The sequence below is a fragment of the Ascaphus truei genome, chromosome 20, assembly GCF_040206685.1.
Source record: "Ascaphus truei isolate aAscTru1 chromosome 20, aAscTru1.hap1, whole genome shotgun sequence".
Classification (NCBI taxonomy): domain Eukaryota; kingdom Metazoa; phylum Chordata; class Amphibia; order Anura; family Ascaphidae; genus Ascaphus; species Ascaphus truei.
The window spans coordinates 14,474,851-14,487,380 of NC_134502.1; the positions used below are offsets into that span (position 1 = coordinate 14,474,851).

General features: G+C 56.6%; 1 protein-coding gene across 1 annotated transcript in view; it reads left to right on the forward strand.

Moving 5' to 3' along the window:
- Positions 1-6,505: 6,505 nt before the first annotated feature.
- The window catches only part of LOC142470688 (uncharacterized), a 45,015-nt gene continuing 38,990 nt past the window's right edge, over positions 6,506-12,530 (forward strand). Inside the window, exon 1 of the mRNA XM_075577310.1 lies at positions 6,506-6,536. The gene's annotated coding sequence lies outside the window, so the exon portion shown is untranslated. The remainder of the gene's footprint in view (positions 6,537-12,530) is intronic.

Genomic DNA, 12,530 nt, shown 5'->3' on the forward strand with positions numbered 1-12,530 from the left:
GGGCAATATCCCATAAGTCTAAGTTTAGTGGCCCAACGTCCTTCGAAGGGATCTGTGCAGTTGGCACATACCGGAGGGGTCTGATCCCGAGGATCTACTCGGAGCTAGCACGGTCCATGATTCCTGACAACAACAAATACATCATGAAATGGGCTGAGGACCTCAATCTAGATATAGATAGAGAAGACTGGGAGGACATATGGGAAGTAGCAGCTAAAACCTCTATTTGCACTTCCATTAAGGAAAACACCTACAAAATTCTATTCCAATGGTACCTGTCCCCGAGTAGGCTGAGCCAGATCTTCCCTGGCCTTCCCGATCTCTGCTGGAGGGGGTGTGGCCAGTGAGGAGATCTGGCGCACATATTGTGGACATGCCCTGGAATCCAGGTATTCTGGAGCATGGTCCGCTCTCTAATAGAGGAGTTGACTGAAGTCGAGGTCCGCTTGGATCCGCTGGTGTTCCTCTTGGCGAAACCTGTCGAAGAGGCCTCGGCCCCCCTTAAAAAATTGATCTAACTCGTCCTCACTGCGGCCCGCTGCTCACTAACCGCTAATTGGAAAAAGCTTAGGCGCATAACGGGTAATGTCAAACTAATGGAATACCTGTCGGCTCTTCTGAGTCAGAAAATCGATCAGTTCAATAGGGTTTGGGAAGTCTGGTCATACAACTAAAAGCGTACAAATCTGGCTTGTAAGAGATTCTGAAAGGCCTCGCCTCCGGCACGTCGAATCTTGGGGCTGTTTTCCGGCCTGGAAGGGGGTCGCTGGTGGGGTGGGGGACACTACCCCCTTCTCATCTCTGTCCCTCTTCTTAACTACACCACCCCTCCCTCCCACTCTCCTCTCTTCTCCCCCCCCTCTTTTTCCTTCTGTCCTTTTTTTACCATCTCTGAGGAGTTAGACGGGTGATTCTCTCAAGTTGGATATCAACCTGGCTGGGTTCACAAAGGAACGTCACACATTGTCCCGTTTGCACTCGAGGTCGCCATAGACAATGAGCCGTTCATATGCTTCTGTTCGTATACCTGTCATACCTTACTGTTTATGTTTTGGAATTTTTGACTCCTGTACATGTTGTGTACAATTGGCTCTGTATCATCCTGTTACTGCTCACAGAAAAACAATAAAAACGTTTGTTATAAAAAAAGAAATTCCCCACTCTGAGTTTTTTAGATACCTCTAAATCAGAGCCCTCCATACAAAAATGTACCCTTTACCCCCATTAACACATTTTGAGACGCTCTGTCTTTTGAGAACAGACACATGTGGACTCACATCTCAACTGTATAAGGAAGTAATCTGTTCTGGTCCTGAATATGCATGTCCGTTACAGTTTGTCACACAGTGAGAAAGGAAACTAGGGGAAACATTAGATGCAGAGGAATGGGATGAGATATTTACGGCTGTGGCAAAGAGTTCAATCTGCACGACACTGAAGGAGAATGCATATAAAGTTATGATGAGATGGTATCTCACCCCACTAAAACTAACAAAATTTGTGTAAGGGCCATTGTGTCCTAAACAATTCAGTGAGCAAGCAGACTTGTTACACATGCTGTGGTCTTGCCCTTGGATTTGGCCCCTCTGGCAGAAAATTCACATTTGGCTACAGAGGATTTTAGACCTCAAGTTACCGTTTGATCCGTGGCTGTTCCTGCTAAACAGGCCAGCACAACAGTTGTCCAGAGAACAGAACAAACTTATTGCACATTTTGCAATGGCAACGAGGTCCGAGATCGCAGCATTGTGGAAACAAAGGGATTCTCCAGTAACTAAAAAAATTAGAAACAGAATTTGGTTAATTTGTCAGATGGAGAAACTTACAAGCCTAGTGAATAATACTGGCGCTAAATTCCAAAAGGTATGGCTCCCATGGTTAGTTCAATCGTTTATATCAGGGGTGGACATAACCTCAATTATGCTCTGATAGAGTTAGGTGCATTCTCATCTATTAGCGGATAGAAGAGGATACTGGTGGTTGTTATTATGGTGCTTACATGGACACTAAGTGGGCAGTCCCAGGTGTTCAGAGGAACGGATGCAGGAATGCAGCATGTGCGTGTGGGAATTTAGCCAGGGTCTGGGGTTAGAAGGGCGAGAATGGCAGAGAGAAAGCGGGGCATGTAGATAAAGAGAGGATAGGGCAAAGATGTCGTTCATGACCAGGTTGTCAGGGTCTGAAGCATGGCTGAGAGAGGAGAAGGAGGAGCGTAAAGTGGAATCAGAAGCTGGTAGGTTAATAGAGTGCAGGTCTCTGCAGAAACGAGGGGAAGATGGAGGCAAGACCGCCAACAGGGGGAGCAGCCAGAATTGATGTCCCGGGCCCACCCAGTCAATGGGCCCGGCCTCGGCAACACTACTGTTTCCATTCTGTGCAGGCAAGCCGGGCCCTCCCCAATTCCTGGCTTCTGCCCTCCTCCTTTCTCTCCTGTAGTACTGCAGGGCCCTCCCCTCTCAGCACCGACTCCCTGTAAGGATTCTGCTAGATCCGCGCCAGGTTTTCACTACGGTTCAGGTTTTCTGTCTCTCCTGACCTTTCTGCTCTCTGTGGTCAATTTGGGTACTGGCAGCCTGCTTTATGAGGCTACAGTTACCATGGGGAGTCACCGAGCAAAGTTCTGTGTGTTTGCAGCTCCTGTCGGTCTTTGCAGTTACGCCTTACCTTCTTGCCTGTTTTGAATTCCTGTTGCTGACCCTGGACCGTGACCCCGACCTCGCTGCCTTCTGCCTGTCTCCTGGACTCCTGAGCCTTCCATGTGGCTTGCCTATTGCTGTGACGTGCCTATCCCTGTGGCTTCCCTGTTCATTGTATTTCCCAGTTGCTGACCCCGGACCGTGACCTCGCTGCCTTCCACCTGCACTAATCTCTGCCTGTCTGTACTTTGCAACTCTGCTGCCAGCCCTGACCCCTGCTTCCATATCGACAACGGATACTCTTACAGGACTCAGTCCCTGGGATGTGGTCGGTTCATTTGTATCCCTACCTCAGCCCTGCGGGTCCATCTCCTGATTTAAGACGAGCACCGTCAAACTCCCTCCCTTCTCTACTGCAATACTGCAGGGCCCTCCCCTTCCCTCAGCACTGCCTCCCTCCCTTCTCTCCTGCAGTACTCTCCCCTTTCCTCAGCACCGCCCTCCCCTCAGCACCGCCTCCCTTCTCTCCTGCAGGACTGCAGGGCCCACCCCTTCACTCTGCACTTCCCCTCTATCCCTCCTTCCCCAGGCCACCACGGGCCTGCTGGGCTCTCCTGTGCACCGGCCATGTGGCTCCAGCAAGCCCATCCACGGGCCTCAAGTAAATCCACATGACCCAGGCCCCCTTTATACCACCCTTTCCAGGCACCTTACCCACCTCAAGGCGGGAGAGGACTTATTTTTATGTGTGTGTTTGGGGAAGGGGGCTTATTGTGTGTGAGTCACTGTCTGTGTGTGGGTCACTGTCTGTGTGTGTGGGGGTCACTGTCTGTGTGTCTCACTGTATGTCTGTCACTATGTGTGTTGTGTCACTGTCTGTGTGCGTGCGTCAATGTTTGTGTGTGTGACACTGTGTGTTTCACTGTCTGTGTGTGTGCGTCACTCTATGTGTTTGTTCGTGTGTCACTGTGCGTGTGCGTATATTGGGGAGGGAGGCTATTGAGGGTGGAGAGGGGGGAAAAATACATGGGAGTGGGAGAGATGGGGGTGTAAGGGGAGTGTAAGGCCCATAATATAGTGCGCGTGCTTGCTCCGCTGTGCGCTCGGCACTTATAATTGGCTGTTCTATACTAGGGAGGCGCACAAGTATATTTTCGCACTTCTGCCCAATGCACGTTACACACTATTACCCAATTAGAGTGAGGCTGCAATTTCATTGGCAAGTTCATTATATGTGTGTGTGTGTGTGTGTGTGTGTGTGTGTGTATATATATATATATATCTATAGCAAATGGAAATATTCCTGTATGCTCATTTACATGTCTTAGGCTAAGGCCCCGCTCCCTCCGTCAGCGCTCCCGTACTGCAGACAGGCGGGGCGCTGACATACACAGACCGCGATATGCGGTCTGTAGGGAGCGGGAGCCGGAGCGGGAGGTGGGCAGGAGTGGGAGGCCTGAGCGGGAGGGGGGCGTGGCTTGAGCGGAGGGACCCGCTACTCTCCCTCCCCTCCCTCCCTCCACGGGCTCAGGCTGGAGCTGCTGATGGAAGTAATCACAAGCAACACACACACTCATACACACACGCAGGCACTCATACACACACGCAGGCACTCTCTCACACACACGCACGCAGGCAGGCACTCATACACATACACACACACACACACAGGCAAGCAAGCACTCACGCACTCAGGCACACACATACACAAATACAGATAGGCACTGAGACACGCACTCACGCTGCTTTCCCTCCACACTCCTCCCCGCTCCCCGAAGCATCTCCTCGTCCCGAAGCCTCCCCTCCTCATTGGCTCACAGCCACACCACGTGACGCGTCGAAGCTAGGGATCACAATTCTCTTGTATCCCGTAACGGCTGACGCGCCACAGCGTGTAGTGAGCTGTGCAGCCAGGGGGGACCGGGACCGGCTCGGGAGGATTCCCCTGCTGGTGGGGAAAGCCCGTGCAGCCGCCCGCGCCGCCGGGCGCAGCGGGTCCCAGCCCTTACACAGGTCTGCATAATATGATATAATGATGAATAAGGTGATCACCTTGACAAAGGTCCCGTTTGAGGAACGAAACGTTGGATATGATGTTTTGTTGAATAATACAGGATTTTTTATATTCATTTGGAGTGCTGCCTCTGATATTCGTCCACGTAGGGTATCGTATTGCCTATTTATTTGTACAGGATTTGCACCCATTTTTTCTATTCAGACGGAGTGCCTATGGTTCTTTATTACTTGCTATATATATATATATATGAATCTTCTTCCCCTGAAATAGGTGATCTCTGAAGAAGACCCAGGACATGGCACAATCGTAACTATGTTATGGTTTCAGGGACCTGTGCAGGGAAATGGTTACACAATTATTCAATACACCGATGGAGTGAGGATATAGATAAGCAAATGAAAAAAAGATGGCACTGTCCATGACTGCACCCTGCTTATTTATATGTATTTGCTACACTAGGATTGAGCATTTATTAAATGGGTGAAAAAAAATAATTCCAGGCGAAAACCAGTACATGAATAATTAATGTAACATTCCCCAGAGGTCAGCAGAGACACAGAAACCTCCTCAGTCTCTTTAGTGTCACAAGGCGAACATCTCAGTACCGACTTTCTAATGCCCAAATGCAGTACAGGCGTCATGGCCACGCCTACCTGTGCGCTTCATAGCCACGTCCACCTGTCGCTCAAAGCAGACCTGTACACACAAAGTGTGCTTCACGTGCACGAGCATTGACGTACGCCAACTAAAAAACAAGCCTAAGGCCTCGTCCAGGGTGGCGCTGTGCGGGTGCGCTCACGATGGACATGTTGCGACAATGCACGTGGCCTGCGGGAGCGGGCGAGCCTGCTCGGCGCTCAGCCACTTGCCGAGCAAGCAAAATTGATTTTGCTGCTCGCAAGCGCGTCACGTGAGCGGTTCGCCCAATGAGGGCGAACCAGCTGCGTGACGTCGGGGTCGCGCCCCCAGACGCTTGCGCACCTAGCTGGCCAGGAAAAGCACGGGCGAGCAAGGCGCAGCGCTGGAGCGCCAGTTTCCACCCTGGGCAAGGCCTAAGGCTACAGCCAGACAGGGAGCGGGCGTGTTGCCGCACGTGCGCCGCGCTCTGCTCGGCCAGGCGATTTGTGACGCGCTTGAAGCCGTAAAATCAAATTTGCTTGCTTCTAAGCGCCAAGCAGGCCACACACATTGCCTCAATGTGTTTAATAACGGCCAGCATGAGCACGACCACCCGCCTGCTCAGCACCACCCTGCCGAGGCCTAAGAAGGGGGGTGAAAGGCTGCCGACACGTGGGGTTCGCAAGGCAGCCGACACGTGGACCCGGTAAAGCTGTCTGCGGCCCTGGATGGAGGTGGAGAAGGGGAGAAGCGAGTCAGAGAGAGAAAGGGGGGAAATGGAGAAATCAGAGAGAGATTTATTATGTCAGTATTACACAGTAAATAAACATCAACATCACCTCCTGCCTTGGGGAGAGAGAGGATAAACCTCTGCTCCGATTGGCTGGTCTCTGGTGTTACGGGGTTTCACTCTAAGGACTCTGGGAGATATAGTCCTCCTGCTTCAGCAGTTAGAGCTTTGAATAAGAAGCAGGACTACAGCTTACAAAAGCCAAGGGGAAGAAGGAAAGTAAATCACATGGCATACAGCAGCCAATGAATGTAGTCACTCTGAGCATCTACCGATTGGTGGCTACCTTTCATGTGATTATTTTCCTTCTCAGCATTGTTTTCTGGGAGTTGTAGTCCTGCTTCTGATTCTATGTTGTAACTCTGAATGCAGTTAGACTACAAAACCCATAATACATTGGGAGACCAGACATCACTCAAAGCTCAGCCAATCAGAGTACATGGTCCCTCCCCATCCCCCACATGCTGCAGCCCAGGTAGGGTGTGATGTATTGTTGCTTATTTGTATGTAATTTAGTTATACAGAAGCTCTGATTACATTAAGCTTCTGTTACACTGTGTGCAGAAACCTGATTATTACATGGGATGGATGGGGGGGGGGAGGAGAGTTCACCTCACATGAGAATTGCTTCTGCTGCTCCTCCTAAATATGCTAGGTTGCAGAGAAGGATGGGAAGCCGTGTAATACATAGGGGATATGTTTCAAGATTTCAAAGGTTCATTAGATATACCGAGTTGTGATAACAGTTTGCAATGTGCGCAGACTCCCCTCCCCTACCCCCCTCCCACCGCCTGGTCGTGCAGACTCCCCCCCCCCCCACCCCCTGGTCATGCAGCCTCCCCCCCCCCCACCCCCTGGTCATGCAGCCTCCCCCCCCCCACCCCCTGGTCATGCAGCCTCCCCCCCCACCCCCTGGTCATGCAGACTCTTCCCCCACCCCCTGGTCATGCAGACTCTTTCCCCCCCCCCCCCACCCCTGGTCGTGCAGACTCACCCCCCCCCCCACCCCCTGGTCGTGCAGACTCACCCCCCCCCCACCCCCTGGTCGTGCAGACTCACCCCCCCCCCCCACCCCCTGGTCGTGCAGACTCACCCCCCCCCCCCACCCCCTGGTCGTGCAGACTCAACCCCCCTCCCCACCCCACCCCCTGGTCGTGCAGACTCTTACCCCCCCCCCCACCCCTGGTCGTGCAGACTCACCCCCCCCCACCCCCTGGTCGTGCAGACTCACCCCCCCCCCCACCCCCTGGTCGTGCAGACTCACCCCCCCCCCCACCCCCTGGTCGTGCAGACTCAACCCCCCTCCCCACCCCACCCCCTGGTCGTGCAGACTCTTACCCCCCCCCCCACCCCTGGTCGTGCAGACTCACCCCCCCCCACCCCCTGGTCGTGCAGACTCAACCCCCCACCCCACCCCCTGGTCGTGCAGACTCAACTCACCCCCCCCCCACCCCTTGGTCGTGCAGACTCAACCCACCCCCCCCCCACCCCTTGGTCGTGCAGACTCAACCCACCCCCCCCCCCCCACCCCTTGGTCGTGCAGACTCAACCCCCCCCCCCACCCCTTGGTCGTGCAGACTCAACCCCCCCCCCCCACCCCTTGGTCGTGCAGACTCACCCCCCCCCCACCCCTTGGTCGTGCATACTCAACCCCCCCCCACCCCTTGGTCGTGCATACTCAACCCCCCCCCCACCCCTTGGTCGTGCATACTCAACCCCCACCCCCCACCCCTTGGTCGTGCATACTCAACCCCCACCCCCCACCCCTTGGTCGTGCAGACTCAACCCCCCCCCCCCACCCCTTGGTCGTGCAGACTCAACCCCCCCCCCCACCCCTTGGTCGTGCAGACTCAACCCCCCCCCCCCCACCCCTTGGTCGTGCAGACTCAACCCCCCCCCCCCACCCCTTGGTCGTGCAGACTCAACCCCCCCCCCCACCCCTTGGTCGTGCAGACTCAACCCCCCCCCCCACCCCTTGGTCGTGCAGACTCAACCCCCCCCCCCCACCCCTTGGTCGTGCAGACTCAACCCCCCCCCCCCACCCCTTGGTCGTGCAGACTCAACCCCCCCCCCACCCCTTGGTCGTGCAGACTCAACCCCCCCCACCCCTTGGTCGTGCAGACTCAACCCCCCCCCCCACCCCTTGGTCGTGCAGACTCAACCCCCCCCCCACCCCTTGGTCGTGCAGACTCAACCCCCCCCCCCACCCCTTGGTCGTGCAGACTCAACCCCCCCCCCCACCCCTTGGTCGTGCAGACTCAACCCCCCCCCCCACCCCTTGGTCGTGCAGACTCAACCCCCCCCCCCACCCCTTGGTCGTGCAGACTCAACCCCCCCCCCCCACCCCTTGGTCGTGCAGACTCAACCCCCCCCCACCCCTTGGTCGTGCAGACTCAACCCCCCCCCCACCCCTTGGTCGTGCAGACTCAACCCCCCCCCCCCCACCCCTTGGTCGTGCAGACTCAACCCCCCCCCCACCCCTTGGTCGTGCAGACTCAACCCCCCCCCCCCACCCCTTGGTCGTGCAGACTCAACCCCCCCCCCCCACCCCTTGGTCGTGCAGACTCAACCCCCCCCCCCCACCCCTTGGTCGTGCAGACTCAACCCCCCCCCCCCCCCACCCCTTGGTCGTGCAGACTCAACCCCCCCCCCCCACCCCTTGGTCGTGCAGACTCAACCCCCCCCCCCCACCCCTTGGTCGTGCAGACTCAACCCCCCCCCCCCACCCCTTGGTCGTGCAGACTCAAACCCCCCCCCCCCCCACCCCTTGGTTGTGCAGACTCAACCCCCCACCCCTTGGTTGTGCAGACTCAACCCCCACCCCTTGGTTGTGCAGACTCAACCCCCACCCCTTGGTCGTGCATACTCAACCCCCACCCCCCACCCCCTGGTCGTGCAGACTCAAACCTGGTCGTGCAGACTCAACCCCCCCCCCTCCACCCCCTGGTCGTGCAGACTCAACCCCCCCCCTCCACCCCCTGGTCGTGCAGACTCAACCCCCCCCCTCCACCCCCTGGTCGTGCAGACTCAACCCCCCCCCCACCCCCTGGTCGTGCAGACTCAACCCCCCCCCACCCCCTGGTCGTGCAGACTCAACCCTGGTAGTGCAGACTCAAACCCCCCCCCCCCACCCCCTGGTCGTGCAGACTCAACCCACCCCCCCCACCCCTTGGTCGTGCAGACTCAACCCACCCCCCCCACCCCTTGGTCGTGCAGACTCAACCCACCCCCCCACCCCTTGGTCGTGCAGAGGTCCCCCCCCCACGGTCGCGCAGAGTTCCCCCCCCCCACGGTCGCGCAGAGTTCCCCCCCCCCACGGTCGCGCAGAGTTCCCCCCCCCCCCCACGGTCGCGCAGAGTTCCCCCCCCCCCCCACGGTCGCGCAGAGTTCCCCCCCCCCCCCCACGGTCGCGCAGAGTTCCCCCCCCCCCCACGGTCGCGCAGAGTTCCCCCCCCCCCACGGTCGCGCAGAGTTCCCCCCCCCCCCACGGTCGCGCAGAGTTCCCCCCCCCCCCACGGTCGCGCAGAGTTCCCCCCCCCCCACGGTCGCGCAGAGTTCCCCCCCCCCCACGGTCGCGCAGAGTTCCCCCCCCCCCACGGTCGCGCAGAGTTCCCCCCCCCCACGGTCGCGCAGAGTTCCCCCCCCCCCACGGTCGCGCAGAGTTCCCCCCCCCCCACGGTCGCGCAGAGTTCCCCCCCCCCCACGGTCGCGCAGAGTTCCCCCCCCCCCACGGTCGCGCAGAGTTCCCCCCCCCCACGGTCGCGCAGAGTTCCCCCCCCCCCACGGTCGCGCAGAGTTCCCCCCTCCCCACGGTCGCGCAGAGTTCCCCCCCCCCACGGTCGCGCAGAGTTCCCCCCCCCCACGGTCGCGCAGAGTTCCCCCCCCCCCCACGGTCGCGCAGAGTTCCCCCCACGGTCGCGCAGAGTTCCCCCCCCCCACGGTCGCGCAGAGTTCCCCCCCCAGACCTGGGTGACCTGACTGGGTGACTGGGTGACCTGACTTACCTGACCTGGGTGACCTGACTGACCTGACTGACTGGGTGACCTTACTGACTGGGTGACCTGACTGACTGGGTGACCTGACTGACTGGGTGACCTGACTGACTGGGTGACCTGACTGACCTGGGTGACCTGACTGACCTGGGTGACCTGACTGACCTGGGTGACCTGACTGACCTGGGTGACCTGACTGACCTGGGTGACCTGACTGACCTGGGTGACCTGACTGACCTGGGTGACCTGACTGACCTGACTGACCTGGCTGACCTGGCTGACCTGACTGACCTGGCTGACCTGACTGACCTGGCTGACCTGACTGACCTGGCTGACCTGACTGACCTGACTGACCTGACTGACCTGGCTGACCTGACGGTGGGTGGGTGACCTGACGGTGGGTGGGTGACCTGACGGTGGGTGGGTGACTTGACGGTGGGTGGGTGACTTGACGGTGGGTGGGTGACTTGACGGTGGGTGGGTGACTTGACGGTGGGTGGGTGACTTGACGGTGGGTGGGTGACTTGACGGTGGGTGGGTGACTTGACGGTGGGTGGGTGACTTGACGGTGGGTGGGTGACTTGACGGTGGGTGGGTGACTTGACGGTGGGTGGGTGACTTGACGGTGGGTGGGTGACTTGACGGTGGGTGGGTGACTTGACGGTGGGTGGGTGACTTGACGGTGGGTGGGTGACTTGACGGTGGGTGGGTGACTTGACGGTGGGTGGGTGACTTGACGGTGGGTGGGTGACTTGACGGTGGGTGGGTGACTTGACGGTGGGTGGGTGACTTGACTTTACGGTGGGTGGGTGACTTGACTTTACGGTGGGTGGGTGACTTGACTTTACTGTGGGTGGGTGACTTGACGGTGGGTGGGTGGGTGACCTGACTTTACTGGGTGGGTGACTTGACTGACACTGGGTGGGTGACTTGACTGACACTGGGTGGGTGACTTGACTTGACTGACGCTGGGTGGGTGACTTGACTTGACTGACGCTGGGTGGGTGACTTGACTTGACTTTACTGTGGGTGGGTGACTTGACGGTGGGTGAGTGGGTGGCTGACTTGACGCGGGTGGGTGACTTGACGGCGGGTGGGTGACCTGACTTTACTGGGTGGGTGACCTGACTTTACTGGGTGGGTGACCTGACTTTACTGGGTGGGTGACCTGACTTTACTGGGTGGGTGACCTGACTTTACTGGGTGGGTGACCTGACTTGACTGGGTGGGTGACCTGACTTGACTGGGTGGGTGACCTGACTTGACTGGGTGGGTGACCTGACTTGACTGGGTGGGTGACCTGACTTGACTGGGTGGGTGACCTGACTTGACTGGGTGGGTGACCTGACTTGACTGGGTGGGTGACCTGACTTGACTGGGTGGGTGACTTGACTTGACTGACACTGGGTGGGTGACTTGACTTGACTGACACTGGGTGGGTGACTTGACTTGACTGACGGTGGGTGGGTGACTTGACTTGACTGACGGTGGGTGGGTGACTTGACTTGACTGACTGTGGGTGACCTGACTGTGGGTGACTTGACTTGACTGACTGAGCAGAGTTTGTCCAGACTGCTTGCTTGCTTGTCCTGCACATGCGGCCGGGCAGGAGGTCGGGATGCCAGGCGAGCCAGTGCCAGACTCCAATCACTTCAGCTCCCGACCTTCGCAGTGTCTTGTGCTCCCCAGCATCAGAAGAGGCTGCCTCCTCAGCTCCTTGACGCTGCGTGACGTCATGAGCGTCATGTTGGCATGGCAATGTGGCATCATTTGACACGGCGCGGCCATTGCAGTTGGAGGAGGAAAATAAGGACCATAGAAGCTGCAACACGCTGCTGAAGCACCCCGCCAGCGGCTAAAATGCGGTCGCCCATTTGTCGAGGACTGTACATAATTATAAAATTATTACAAAATTCCGACGTAGTCTTCATCCAGTAATATCCACTCCAATCTGATGCAGTGTCACCAAATAGACAAGAGAAAAAGACAATTAATATGTTATACCAGTTTAAATCATAAATACAAAGGCCAGGCATAAACATTCAATTAGTGTAGATTGGCTACAATTCAACCAACCAAATGGTTCACTGAAAAAACATAATATTGGGGAGATTCTTAAAGTGCATAACTAATTACATAATATATTTTTATACATTAAACAATTTTGTTTACAGTTCAGGCTCCATTGGGATTAGAAATGTTACCAATATACATACAAAGAAATAGTGGAAAATATTATGACATGTTGAACTTACTGTGTTTTACTTATTTGTACCATGTAAGCAAAGGTTGATAGACAGACACAAATTAAACTAGAAACACTCCTAACTCAATATCTGCATTACTTCCCTTTTGGAATCCGAGTTTTTAATTTATGTACAGATAGGAAGAAATGCAGGCACTCAAATAATAATGGTAGTGGAATGGTACTTTTAGCTGCCGGTGCTCTGTATCAAAGGGAGTCCAGGGGTCCCAGG